Source organism: Alligator sinensis, unplaced genomic scaffold (assembly GCF_000455745.1).
Source record: "Alligator sinensis unplaced genomic scaffold, ASM45574v1 scaffold225_1, whole genome shotgun sequence".
Classification (NCBI taxonomy): domain Eukaryota; kingdom Metazoa; phylum Chordata; order Crocodylia; family Alligatoridae; genus Alligator; species Alligator sinensis.
In genome coordinates this window covers 1,558,340-1,572,284 of record NW_005842180.1, presented here as the reverse complement: position 1 = coordinate 1,572,284, position 13,945 = coordinate 1,558,340, and positions in this window count along the sequence as shown.

Below are 13,945 nucleotides of genomic sequence, written 5' to 3'. Positions count from 1 at the left end.
CTCTTTCCCCTTCTCCTCCTCCTTCCCCCACCACAGGATGGGGGGGCGGGCTCTGTGCAAGGCTGCCCAGCCCCAGGGGGGGACTCTTCCCCCCATGGGGCAGAGAGGCAGCTCTGTTCAGTGCTGCAGGGAAACTCTTCCCCTCCTTCTACCCCCGTTTCCTGCTCCCTGTTGTTGCAGGGCGGGGGTGGGAGCTGTGTGAGGAACTTCCCGGCCTGGCCCGGCCCATGTGGGATGCAGGGAGTGGCTGTAACGGAACCACTGTGCCACACAGAGCCCCCCTCCCCCTCCTGGAAGGAAGAGGAGAAGAAGAGTCCCCCTCCAGGATGGAACAGCATCCCTCTCCCCACCCCATGGAACAACTGACCCGGCATGGCCCCATTAAGGTGAAAGGAGCAGGGAGAGGTGTTAATTCCTCCCTCTGTCCCTTCTGCCCCTCAGCCGAGATCTACCAGCCCCAAGGGCCACCGCCACAGCTCCCTCTGCTCCCTGGCAGACAGGCTGACCCCAGCTGAAGTGGAGGAAGAGGGGAAGGAGGGAAGAATTAACCCCTTCCCTGCCCACTTTGCCTTAACAGGGCCATGCTGGCCAGTGTCTCCACTAGGTCCAGTCCCTGCTCAGGCTAAAGATCAGAGGAGTGGAGTCAGCCCTGCAGCTGGAGTCCTGCCAGCCCAGAGAGCATTCTGGGATGCTGAGGGACTCTGGCTTAGCTTAAACCAGGAAGGGGTCTGAGACAGACATTGCACAAACTGGTTTGAGCCAAATCAGTTAAGTCTGATTCAACTAGGTTGATCTCAAAATCATGTTTTTGGCCATTTTGAAACTGGTTTATGTGCAATGAATTTCTGTTCTGTTACAGGTTTAAACCAGTTTCTGATCACTTAAACTGATTTATGTGTAATGTCTGTCCCTAGCTTTGCACTGAAAGTATCTTGGGAGGAACTGCTCTCAGACAGATCTATACATAGACTACGAAAATGATCTGCAATCAATCAGATGACATTCAGAAAAGACAAGTGCAGAGTCCTGCACTTGAGATGGAATAATTGCATGCACAAAAACAGACTGGGGAATGACTGGCTAGGTTGCAGTACTGCAAAGATGGTCCTGGGAATTACAGTAGACCATAAACGGAATATAAGACAACAGTGTGCTCTTGTTGCAAAAAAAGCCAACAGCATACTGAGCTGCATTAACAGGAGTGTCACTTGCACATCAAAGGAAGTGATTCTTCTGCTCTTTTCTGCACTCCTGAGGCATCACCTGGACTACTGTGTCCAGTTTTGGGCCCCTTTCAAGACTGACATGGACAGATTGGAAAGAGGCAAGTGAAGAACAACAAAAATGATTAGGGGCCTGGCAAGCAAGGCTTATGAGGAAAGGCTTAAAGAAATAGGGTTATTTAGTCTGCAGAAGAGAAGGCTGATGGGGGATTTGATAACAGTCTTCAAACACCTGAAGGACAATTATAGAGAGGATGGAGATAGACTTTTCTCCATGGCCATAAGGGACAGAACTGGGAGCAATTGCCTCAATCTGCAGCAGAGGAAGTTTAGGTTTGAGATTAGGAGGAACCTTCTGTCTGTGAGGCTGGTCAAGCATTGGAACAGGCTACTTAGAGAAACTCTTCAATCTCCATCTTTGGTAACTTCCAAGAACTGATTGGACAGACACTTGTCTGGGAAGGTTTAGTTGGGGAAGATCCTGGCTTAAGCATAGGGCTGGACTGAAAGACCTCATTGAGGTCGCTTCCAGCCCTATTTTCCTACAATTCTACAATCCTCTGCAGGAGGGATGTGTAGAGGGTGCACGCAGGTGCACATGCACTCCCTATGCATAGCGGTGAACCCCCTGCAAAAAGGCACCGCAGACACTGTTGGCGGCGCCTGCAGGCAGTTGCTGCTTGCCACCCCACTGCTGGCACTGCTGGCAGCGCCTGCAGGTGCTCCATGATTGCCCCTGGTCACCACCAATGCTGCCGGTGGCGCCTGCAGGTGGTCACCAACCCGTAGTCAGCGCTCACCACCCCCACCCCTCTGCTGCTGCTAGTGCCGGCTGCGTCCACGAGAGCTCATCACTGCCAGGCTCCTGCCACCACCGCACAGCCATGCCCCCCCAGCCACCAGGGGTACACGCCATTCGTGATCCTCTGGGATGACAGTTGGAAGCACCTAATCATGCACCCAGTAGCATGGGTAAGCACACCTCCTTTTGTAGAGCTTGCAAAGCCTCCAATGACATGCTTGGCACTACAGCTAAGGTTCTTCTGCACTTTTAGTACTACATAGCTAATCTAATCTAAAGCAAAGTGTCCCTCCGTTTAGCTACTCTCTTTTCCCTCCACCTTTAACTGCACCTGCAACCTATCCCCCACTCCTTCCTCTCAAAGAGATTGTGAACAAATACACAAATACATTTTCTCATTCTACTTCCTCCAACCTCTCATTCCTACAAAACTGAAATGTCAAACAAATGCAACCTCATTTCTTCTGTTGCTTGAAAGTTTACAGAAAAATGGATGTTTCATGATTTAATGCCCAAATAATCCTGCCCTGAAATTTCATGAAGAAGTATCATTTCAGCTTCAAAAAATCATGCACAACATAATACAGATATTTTTCGCATACAACTATTTAGAAAGGGAAATAAATCAATACTTTCATGCAGCTGTTTTACAGACCTATAATTAATAACTTTAAAGAGACTTTTTAAAATTCAAGCCCAGTAATTGGTAATATGTCGAGAAGCCCTGCATTTAGCATCCTTAGAAAATGTTTGGTTACTTCATATGTTGCAAAGAATGAGAAATTAGGGTTGTTCTACATATTAGAATAAATTAGCATGAAAGAAAATGAAATCCTCCCTTATTTCAATGCTAGGATGAAAAAATACATCTCATTTGCCTTCCTTTTTTCTAGAATCACTGCACTTACTTAGATGTGAAATCACTGAAAAGCACCCATAAGCAGACTCTGAGCACATTGTCAACCATTTAAACTTAATATACACTTCATCTATTATGCGATACAGTTGCCATTAAACAGTCATGGACATTTACAGGTGCTCAATTCACTATAGAAAGCTTTCCTTATTTTTCCACCAAATGCAGCCCAGCTCTCAGAGCTCCAGCTGGAATGGGGTAAGAGGGGACAGAGCCAGTGGCAGTGGTGTCGGTGTGGGAAGAGTCTACCCCGCCCTTCATGTACCTGCTCCCTGCCTGGCTCTTTGGAAGGGTAGTATGCTGCCCCCCACTTTTAGCAAATCCTGGATCTGCCCATATTTACACAAGTTCCACTTCAGCATTTTTTCCTTAAATCTGCTATGGCAAACTATTCATTCTGTTCTCATCTTTATGCACACAGTAACACAGAATTTCTGCAGACTTAGCAGAGAGGTGATACTTATCTCATATGTAGTAGCAGCTTTTGTATAACATTACTTTCAACCCTCTCCCCCACACACACCCTACTAAATTGATGACAGGATGATTTTTAGGAAGCTAGTGAAGGTACCATTCTCAAAAAACACATACACACATACCTGTAAACAATTTAAAAAATTTAAAAATGAAGGCATCCCTCCATTAAAGCAATATAAAATTAAAAGGTCCAAATTTTTTCTCAATTTCCCTGGGCCACCTAACTCATATGGGTGAATAATATTTATTTTGTGGAACCAGGAAGCAGGAATTTAGTCAGAAGTTTGTTGTTTTTTGTGCCTCAGAAATCTTTTTATGACTCCACAGCCAAGTACAAGAGTCCACATGTTCAAAATAGTCAATGTGGTCTAATCAACTCATAGTGAGCAATCTTTAGGCCTTAAGTCATGGTGGACGTCCATGTGACCCATACTTCTGCAAGTCATCTTGCATTACTCCCAGACCAGATATTTTTCCAAAAGTACAAAACACTGGATATGTGAGAGGTTCATACCAGTGAGACTCATTTTTTCTGTCTGAAAGTAAGAAGAGGGCCCACCACCAGATGTCATCATTTTCTCCAAACATCTAATAACCAAAGCAGTATATTCTCTTCATGTACTCTGCTCATGGCTAGTACTTCAGTTTATCAGCTTCTCTTAAAATACTGCAAACTTTTACCAGAAGAAGTAAAGAATTAAAGGGAGTAAAGTGAGAGCCAACTGGCAAACCTGAACAAGACAGGAAGCTTTTTCTAAGGTAGCTGTCACTGCCATCATGGCTCTCCTCTACTCCATCTCCTAAGACCCTAGCTGTCAGGATCACAAAGTGGGTCTGCTACAATGACAGGAATAGGACCCAGATCTCCTGTCTTCTGTTTGATGTATTAGCCACAGTATGATTCTTTAATTAATCCCTCAAAGATTAGTATGCTTCTTTTGTATTATACAAAAGGTTAAAAGGAAGGAGAAGTAAATGTCCATCAATGAATCAAAGTGGAAGAATGAAAGAACAGCTAAGCCATTTCTTATTTCTGCCTTTTAAGTTCTGAATAATGCTTGCTTTCTTTTTAATATCTTCTTTGCATTGTGCTTTATATAGGCAGGAGAGTCAACTGCAATGAGCAGTAAGTAATGTGCTACCAAAGCATGGGGGAAGAACAGGAATGCAGGGCTTACATAGAAAGAGGGTTACGTAAAGGCCTTGTTTACTGCAAGATTAAAGGAGAACAATTCTTGATCATATCTGAAGTGAAATTGAACTGGGATTCCCAACACATTCATTAAAAAAATCCATATGCATGCCTTGATAGGAGCCTATGAGCTCCATTTCATCAACCTGCTGGATACTAGAGATCAGGGACTAAACATAGACATTGGATTTTTGATACATTATAATCTGCCTGGCAACTGACTCCCCAGCCCAGCCCAGCCCTGGCTTCTTTACTTTTCATTCCATCCAGGAAGAGCACACACCAACTACTGCAGCTTCCTGAGCCTGACGAAGGGTTTTTGAACCCGAAAGCTTGCTTAATAACTATTCTCCAACCATTTGGGTTGGTCTAATAAAAGATATCAAATTCACCCAAGGAACCTTGTCTGCCTATATCCTTAGACCAACACGGCTACAACCTAAATTCCTTGATAGGATGCTTTTCCAGTTGAGTACATTGTTATGACAGACTGTAACATTGTTTCTTCGTTGCTTATCATTATATATGTTTTGCTATTCTTTCTGTGAATGGGGAAATTCTTTTCACAATTTCTATAGGGAGGCATCAGGCCCATATGTTTGTTAATCTTCCATTGGCAAACTGTGTCAAGTCACTCATTTTCCATCATAATAGTGTCATGAAATGTTGCTACTGCTGCCACATAAAATGACTAATGAGGCAAAATATAAGGAATCCAATTAAAATGAAACTCTTGACATTAAGAGTGTTTACTTGGGCGGTGATTTAATATCTTGTTATGTGCTAGTGGTATCTTAAGAGTCTGCAGCTTGAAAAAATAATTTGAACTTCAATGTAGGTGGACTGAATAAATGTTACTATTTACAATATTTTTTCCAAAACAGGTAGGTCCAAAACAAAACCCTATAACCAAGCCCGTTAAAGTGTTCTTCAGAGCATATGGGGGAGAAATTAGGAGGTTCATAATTTGAACACAGACCCACACAATACAGTTGGCTTCTGTCACTATGTTGAGCCAAACCAAAAATCTTTGGCCCCAAATGCTCCCTGGTGTATGAGTGTGCATCTGCGTAGTCACACACATGTAAACATGTAACAGAATAGGTGTCAGTGGCTGAAATGGAGAATCACATCCAGTTATAGCAGTCTGGGGCTGTTTCTATCTTGGCAGAGCTAATGCACTTTAAATGGGGATGCATATCAATACTTTCTGCATGGGATCTCACTTTAGTGCCACTGTATAGGTCACTATTACACTCATATTCTGATCCTATGGCATAAGACTGGCATCCTTTCATCGGCAAGAGTTGGTGGATATGGCAGCCTATGGCATAGGTGGTTTGCAGTGTCTCTTTTTACAACTGATAGTTATGATTTATAAGGTAAAAATTTGATCAGAGTGAACTGATCCTATGCAACTAATCACATCAGACAACCATTTTTTTTGCACACAGCCTCTGCTGATGACCTTTACTGGAATTGTATTCAAAGCCAGTAAAAAAAAGTTTAAAATATAAGCTGTATTTGGGAATGATCTGTTTGCTGAGCACAGCAGTGTGCAGTTGGAGGACAAAACTTCCCACATAAGATGTCACAATTGTCAATAAGAATCAGAGCTGAAGGTTTCAGGAACATGGAGAGAATAATTCATCCCCTAATGAAGACAGATCACCATTAGCATTATGTGCACACTCCTTAACTTACATTGTTCTGCATCCTTTTGTTTTAGAAAAGTAAAATACAAGTCATTCCTGAAATCTTAATCCTCTTCTTTCCCCGTTGTACTTGAAAGCTAAAAAATATTAATATAAAAGCCAAATTTCTTTTAGTTTACACAGGGAACAACTCCAATTTTATATATTTATAAGATCAGGCTCAAAATCACACTTAAAACTACACAAAACAGTCCATACTTTGGAAAGTTTGGGGGGGTGGTTTTATTTGGGGTTATTATTCGGGGTTATTATTCATCTTGTTTTATTAATTATTTGTGTTTCATTTTCAAAATGCACAAAGACACCTATTTAAAGATAATAGGCCACATAAAAAATCATTTGCATTTGACTTGTTATATATATTACTAAAAATGTTAAATTTGGCTTTTTTGGTGTAGTCATTGAACATATCAGGTGCACAAGACAAGCAGGTTTGAAAGTTACACAAGATATTCAGGCTCCATACCTTTGTTGTTTCCTATATCTACTGTGAGTCTTTTTAAATTATTCAACATTTTATTTGCTTCATAAGAAAAATAAGAAAAATATGTAGTAGTAACACAAAAATAAGGAGAATTCTATTACATTCCTTATTGTCACAGGTGCAGGAGGTTTCGCTCTGCTTTTATTCCTTAGCTAAGAAACATTTGTGTTTTGAATTTGCATTTTGTTTCATTTTTCCTCAGTACAGACATTTCCCTTTTGCTGTAGTACTCAGAGATAAACCTAGAATCATATCAGAAATGTTTCAATGTAGAATATCCCCTGAAGAAATATGGGTACCAAGGCATTTCCTCTAATATTTGGTCCTGAACGTTAGGTTCTTTTAAAGCCTTGCAATCAGAAATCTCATCATCCTCTGCCATTGTTATGTCTTCATTTACTAAAATTTCACAAAGAAGCATCTCTATTTGGTATCCATATGGCTGCAAGTGATAAACGCATTATCACAACAGAGAAAATCCTTCCTCCTGCCCCTTTATGTACAAAAAACTCATGGGGACTCCCTGCAGTGACAGGGAGCTGATGGCAGGGCATGACATAAAAGCACAAGGGTCTGTAAACCCTGGCATCATAGGAATTTGCTATGTGTAAGTATAGATGGATATATTGTGAAGGGCATGGCCAGCATGTCCACAACTGCATGAATCCTCCAGCTGAACCCCACCTTTCCAAAGGAACTAAGTATTCCCCTGCAGTCCTGATACTGCAGTTTTGGTTGCAGTGAGGAAGTGAATTCCATCATTCTCTGACTGCCATGGTAGCATCATGCCCGTCAGTGCCATTCACTCAGGTTTATCATAGGGTAGAGGATTCAGACATGATGGCTGTAAACAAATGCCCACTGCAGAAATGTTAAAAAAAAAATAAAATAAAAAAAATCACACAACTGTGGAAAGACTTCAATTAACAGGAAAACAGGAAATGATAGCCCTAGTTAAATGAACTGATCAGAAGAAAGTCATGTTTACAGCATGTACACATATGCACACAGATCCACATACCATACTCCTTTAATTTTCATTGTCTTTTCTTAATTCAAATAGCTCAAATGGATTTTACTATGTAAGAAAATGCTGTAACATCAACATTTCTGTTTACATTTAATATCAAATCAGGAACAAAAAACTACATTTTACACTTTATATTTGTGTGTAATTTCTTGCAAACTAATTGCTCCCCTGAACTAAGACTGTAGAAACAAAAACAGGCATTGTGTGCTTTTCAGTCTATTTATTGTCAATGTTTTAAAAAAGAAAATCGTGATAGCTATACTTCAGGCTACATACTAAATGAAGTCATTTTCACTTTGACAGCCAGAAAAAATATAATTGTTAACCAGCAGAATAGGTACAAAAAATACAACAATGGGTTGTTGCAGTGTTGAGTACCCACAAACATATTCTGAAATAACATGAAGGGTCTCGGTTCAGACAAGACCTAACACTTTTTTATATTGAAATTTCTCTTTAGCCCATACTTATCTATTTTCTCTGTCTTAGATGCTGCAAAAGCAACATTAGGTACAACACAGGGATCCTTCAATTGAAAAATGAGTAAATAATTCTCTTTTCCACAGACCACTATAAAATAAATCACCTAAAAAAATGTATCCTTTTCAGTTCTGAAAAAGCATGAGCTACGCTGAAAAATAAGGCACCCGGCAGCTCCACAATCTATTAAAAGAACAATCCGCATCCATTTTTTCCCCTCTTTTCTCCCCCGCCCTGCGTCTTCATTAGTATGTAAAACCATTCAGAGGAGGGAATTTCTTCCTCGCTTGTTCACTCGCTGGAGGGTTGTTCCTGAGCTGAAGGGTTATTCCTTAGCAATTCTATATATAGATCTGCTTTCAACTGCAGTGGGGAACTCACCATTTGCCGTTCAATATTTTCTGCTTAGATAACCTCCTGCATGTGCAGCATTTTCATAAATTCTGTGAATGGCTTGGAGGTTGCTTATAACCTTCCATCTGCATTTTCTTTTCGCTAGCAAAAATCATTGCCCCCACCCCCAGGCCCCAGCTTCAGCCCCCGCCCCACAATCTGTGTGGCAGGGGTGGGTGTGGGGGGGGGGGGGGAGGGGGGGCACTGTAAATAATGTCATAGCATAAATAAAAAGGAAGCAAACTAGCTGTTTATTTTAGAAAGCTTCTCCATGCAATCTTGTTTTAGTGTTACCAGATATAGCTTGGCATCACTATTCATGAAACTACCTGTCTGAGAGATATCATCAGCCCAAGGCAGGGAATATTATATGAAGTCTATTCATGAAAATAAATGACTGGTTTGATATCCTCTTATCACCTCTTCAATGGAAGCCCTAGGAAAAAAGGGGAATCTATTTGTGGACTAACTGCCTGGTACATCCATGGGATTAAACTACTGGTGGCTGTGTCCTAAAATACTGAAGACATTAGTGTACAAGCTCAGTCCTCACTTTCCTTTGTCCCACTGCCATCTGTACATCACTCCCTCAACAGATAGGAGCCAGACCTGTGCTGCGTGAGGCCAGGAGTAAGATGTCCCAAACCAGTCACAGCACAGGGCTGTCAAACAGCCCTGCACAAGCTCCAGCATTGGATCTGGACCAGCTGTGAAAGAGGGCATGCAAGAGTGGCAAAAGAGTCTCTACAATACACTCAAGAATGGATTCTAGGCCGCAGAGTAGTCCTTTAGGCACCTCCTGGGAAGCAATCATAAACAAGAGCATCAGAGGTTGCTCCAAATATATATGACCCTGTCACCTATGAGATGGGCCGTTTCTTCAATGGCAACAGGTTCAGATCCTAACACTGATCATCAGAGAACAGAAAGAAGAATGGAAACACTAAAGTAGGGGTGTCAAACTCATTCTGTGCTACAGGCTGGATCCAGGTCATGACACTCCTCGTTAGCCAGATTAGACATGGGGCACTGGTGGATCCAGGCTGGGTAGCAGCAGATCCAACACAGTGCAGCAGCAGAAGCAGTAGGGCAAATGCATAGGTATGCGAGTATTCGACACTCCTGCCCTAAAGAAAACAGGATAATTTGAAAGGATTCTCTTAGAGCATTCTGGGGGTGTGATTTTTGTGGTTGAGTATTAGTTTGAGCTATTCTGCTATCCCTTAAATCCCAGAGTTGGGAAGGAAGCTGCAAATGGAGAAACTAGTGTCATTATCCTTCCTCTTTCGTAAGGCACTAGATGGTGTATGGGGCAACTATGGAGCAGCGGAAGCAGAGGAGGGAAACCAATTTCTGCAAGTACTGTTAGGTCACAACAAACTGCCCCTTGGGTTACTGGGAAAAATAGCAGGGACCCAGCTATAGAAACAGGTTCCACTCCTCATCCATTGCCCACAGAAATGGGCCCAATTCCAACTCTTTCATCTGACACACTGAGTGTGGTTCCAAGAACACACTCTCTTTGTAATCAAAATACAAATTTTCTTAATGAGCCATCATCTCCAAGAGACATGATTCAGAGGCCCAACAGGCCATAACTAGGACCCTACTGATTTAAACTGCCCTTGTGGAGTTTTGGTCTAGATCGTGGTGTGAATACCTGCCCACCAAAGAACTATCACCGACTGACATCTTTATTGACAATCTCAGTCCACAGGCCAAGGACTAGAAGAAATAGAAATTTTCACCATTACAGGCAGACCTCTCTAGTATGTGGCTGCAACTCAGCTGCACTGTAGTATGGGGACACTCACCTGTTTGGTGGAACAGTGGAAGACTTCAAGCTCTAGACTGTTTGATCCAGTGCCTTTCAGCAACACTAGACTGTGACAGGCTGCCTGGTGAGCCTACCACTTTAAAAGGAGAGGCAGCCTGCAAAGATCCCTGCAGATATGGCAGGGAGGTAATTGCCAGGGAACTGGTTTTCCCCTGTAAATGAGAAAAATGCAAATTTTCCTCTTTGAAGCAGGGAACTGCAGGTTTCCCCTTTTGCAAACAGCTCTCCGCAGGCTGGCAGAGTTCCAGGCTGAAATGAGCTGCTTGCATAAAGGGCACAAAACCCAAAGCCCTGTCCAGAGGGGAGAAGGGATCGGCAGAGGGCAGGGGCTGCAGGTTGGGAGTGAAGGGCACTGGCATATCAGGCTTGCTCAGTGCACAAAGCAACAGGATAGGGGGAGGGGGAGGATGTATAGCTGTAGCTGGACCCAAGTCCCGGTGAGCTCTGATTTTCCATGACATAAAAACCCAAATCAAATGCCAAAATATACAGGTATTTAAAACATATTTTATTATAATGACTGAGGCATTGGTAGGCTTCCAAATTGCAAATATATCAATAAAACATTGTGTTCAAATGATAAATGGTGGGGGGAGGTGTGTATAGAGAAAGAGACAGACAGTGTGGCAGAGTGGTGTTTAATTTTAATCATGGAAAAATGTGGATTGGGGGTTTTTTTAAATCAGAGAATACTGATTTTTGTAATAGAGAAAATTAGGATCCTTGCTAATTACTGAGTCTCCTGACCAGGAGAGGGCTGGGCTTAGTCCTGAGACCCAGAAGGAGAAAACCTCCTGGCAGCAGGGCTGCATCAGGCTCAGGAGAATAAGCAAAAGGGGTAAGCATCAGATAAGCCAGGGGAAAGGGGCCAGGGTCCCATAGCCCAGAGAGAGACTAAGAGTGTTGGGAAGTAGAAGGCTTGGAATAGACAGGCCTGGGGAAGCCAGGCTTTGGAACATGGAGGGATCAGAGACGGTCCAGGTGGAAACAGGTTTTGGAAGTGATAAACCTGGGGAAAGGTGCCAGGGTCCCATAGCCCAGAGAAGGGATGAGAGGGTAGAAGTGAACAGCAGTGAGTAATAACATCTACACCATATAGGTTGTGGTGTAGGGGTGGATTGGAGCCATGCAATTAGCCGAGAATGCAGTGACCGTGGGCACCTGGTAGTCATTAGAGAGAGAATAGTTTGGGAAACTCTGGGGCAGCCTCCCTCACATAAATAACAAAACATCAAGGCATGGCGAGTAAGACTGAAGGGGTGATTGCCCACAGAGAGTGAGGGCTGCAGGGACTCCACGGGTTTCACAGCCACCCCTTGGAGGTGGAACCTGTTATACAGACATTTTCAAATAAATGAAAAATACAAATAAAAACACTAACTCTCAGGCTACCACCACATGAAAATAGTCTTTCCTTGCATACTGTTAATTTCTTAGTGTATTTGCATGGTACTTTCAAAACACATAGAGGATTATGTCTATCTGATGAACCAAAGTGAGAGTTACATAGTAATTACTTTAGTCTTCCTGGCTATCATTAAGTAACCTACAAAATCACATAATTAAGTGAGATTTACAAACTAACTATGTAGCTTGCCACAGTAATTAAGGACAATTTTCAATGACATATCTGCCCTGAATAGCTTCTTACTATATGAAGCGTATAAACATTCTTTACTCACCACAGCTACTTTGAATTTATGTAACAGCTCCAAATTACCAGCTGCTGCCTTAATTTATACTCTGTGTACTTCCACTGATTTTTGCCCTTACTTTCAGCCCATACAAGCCAAAGTTCAGCCCTTTAGACCTAGCATTCAGTTGTATTCCATTGGAAACAGGATTAATCCCCTTAATATATGTTCACTTTATTCATTTACTGTAATGTATTTGCACAAGTTAGTTGATCAGGGCATTTGTTGTTTGTATTCAAATGAAATTTTCCAGAACAACACTTATATTTAGACATAGTAGTCATTTATAATACCTTTGACTACCATGTGTTTTTCACTGTACATTAAAAGGACAGAAATAACTGTTGCCATGGAAGTATACAGCCCCAAGATTACCTAGCAGTTACCAAGGAACTTCCCAATCCTCTACCTGCCCCTTCCCCCACAACCCCTTGGTACAGTCAATAGTTGTGTTCTGGAAGAATCAAGGCCCAATATGAACAGTAGCTACCATTGTCTTGGATGGCCGGAGCCGACTCGTGGTGATTTTCGAAATTACTCGTTCGCTGGGCGGGCTGGTGAATGGAAAGGCAGACAAAGCTTAATGGTTGCAAAAACTTTACTTACGCCGCTTGTAGCCGCGACGCAGACGGTCCAGTCGTTTGAACAACTATGTGAGTTGTTCCAGCTGGCAAGGCTCAGGCCAGCTAATCCGTCCACAAATTAAGCCAGCGGGGAAAGGGTACGTCGAGGATTGCGCTCGGCGACGGGGAGAAGAATCGATAGGTGATCAGTCTATCGATTAGATCAGCCGCAAGTCAGATCTCTTTAGAGGCACTCTGCAGCGTGCTCAAAGTTCTCCGACTTGGGTGGAAGTCGCACAAAATTTTAAACGGCTAGCAAACCAATTACTAGCCGCCACGTAGGAATAATTTAGAACTGGCCAATAGCGGGACACAAATTTGCATTCAAATGGCGGGAACTCTCTTGCAACTCTGTTGCAACAAAAAACCTTTGCTGTGCAAGAGACTCTCATGTGGCGGGAAAATTCCATCGTGCTGAGGCACCAAAATTATTGAGTTGTGACAACCATGTGCTTCCACAGTTTCTAATTAACTCTTTACAATTAATTAAAAGGTGCCTACTCTTTATAACAGCCAGAATTCAATGGAAAGTTGACTTCTCTAAGCTAGCCTTTCTCTTTGTGATCAGAACCATTACATTCTACTTAAAGGCACAATGGGTAAAATCAAGTGTTTTTTGTGATGGTCTGTTGGTGGCTGCTAAACTCCACTACTGATCCTGCAGCTGTGAGACTCTTCTCACCTGCTTTCTTATATTATCCCTTCAACACCTCAAAATGGAGCATGAACAAAATTCAGCACTTTCTGAAATTGGGATTATGGACAAAAGTTTCAATTCAAAGCAGTCTAGGAAAAGTAGAATTACAGTACAGTCGCGTCATATGCACATTTAACTTGCGTGCATCCAACTTTACGCAGGGTGGGAGGGGGGTGTGGCTTCAGTAGCCGCACAGCTCCAAGCACAGCTCCGCAGCGGCAGCGGGAGGTTTTGGAGGCAGAGGCAGTTGCCGCTAGTCAAATCACTGGCAATTTGACTATGCACGATTTTTGCCTTACGCAGTGACCTCGGAAACTAACCCCTGCGTAAAGTTGCGACACGCCTGTACTCCCTCCATTATTTTTAATGGAATTAAAGTGTC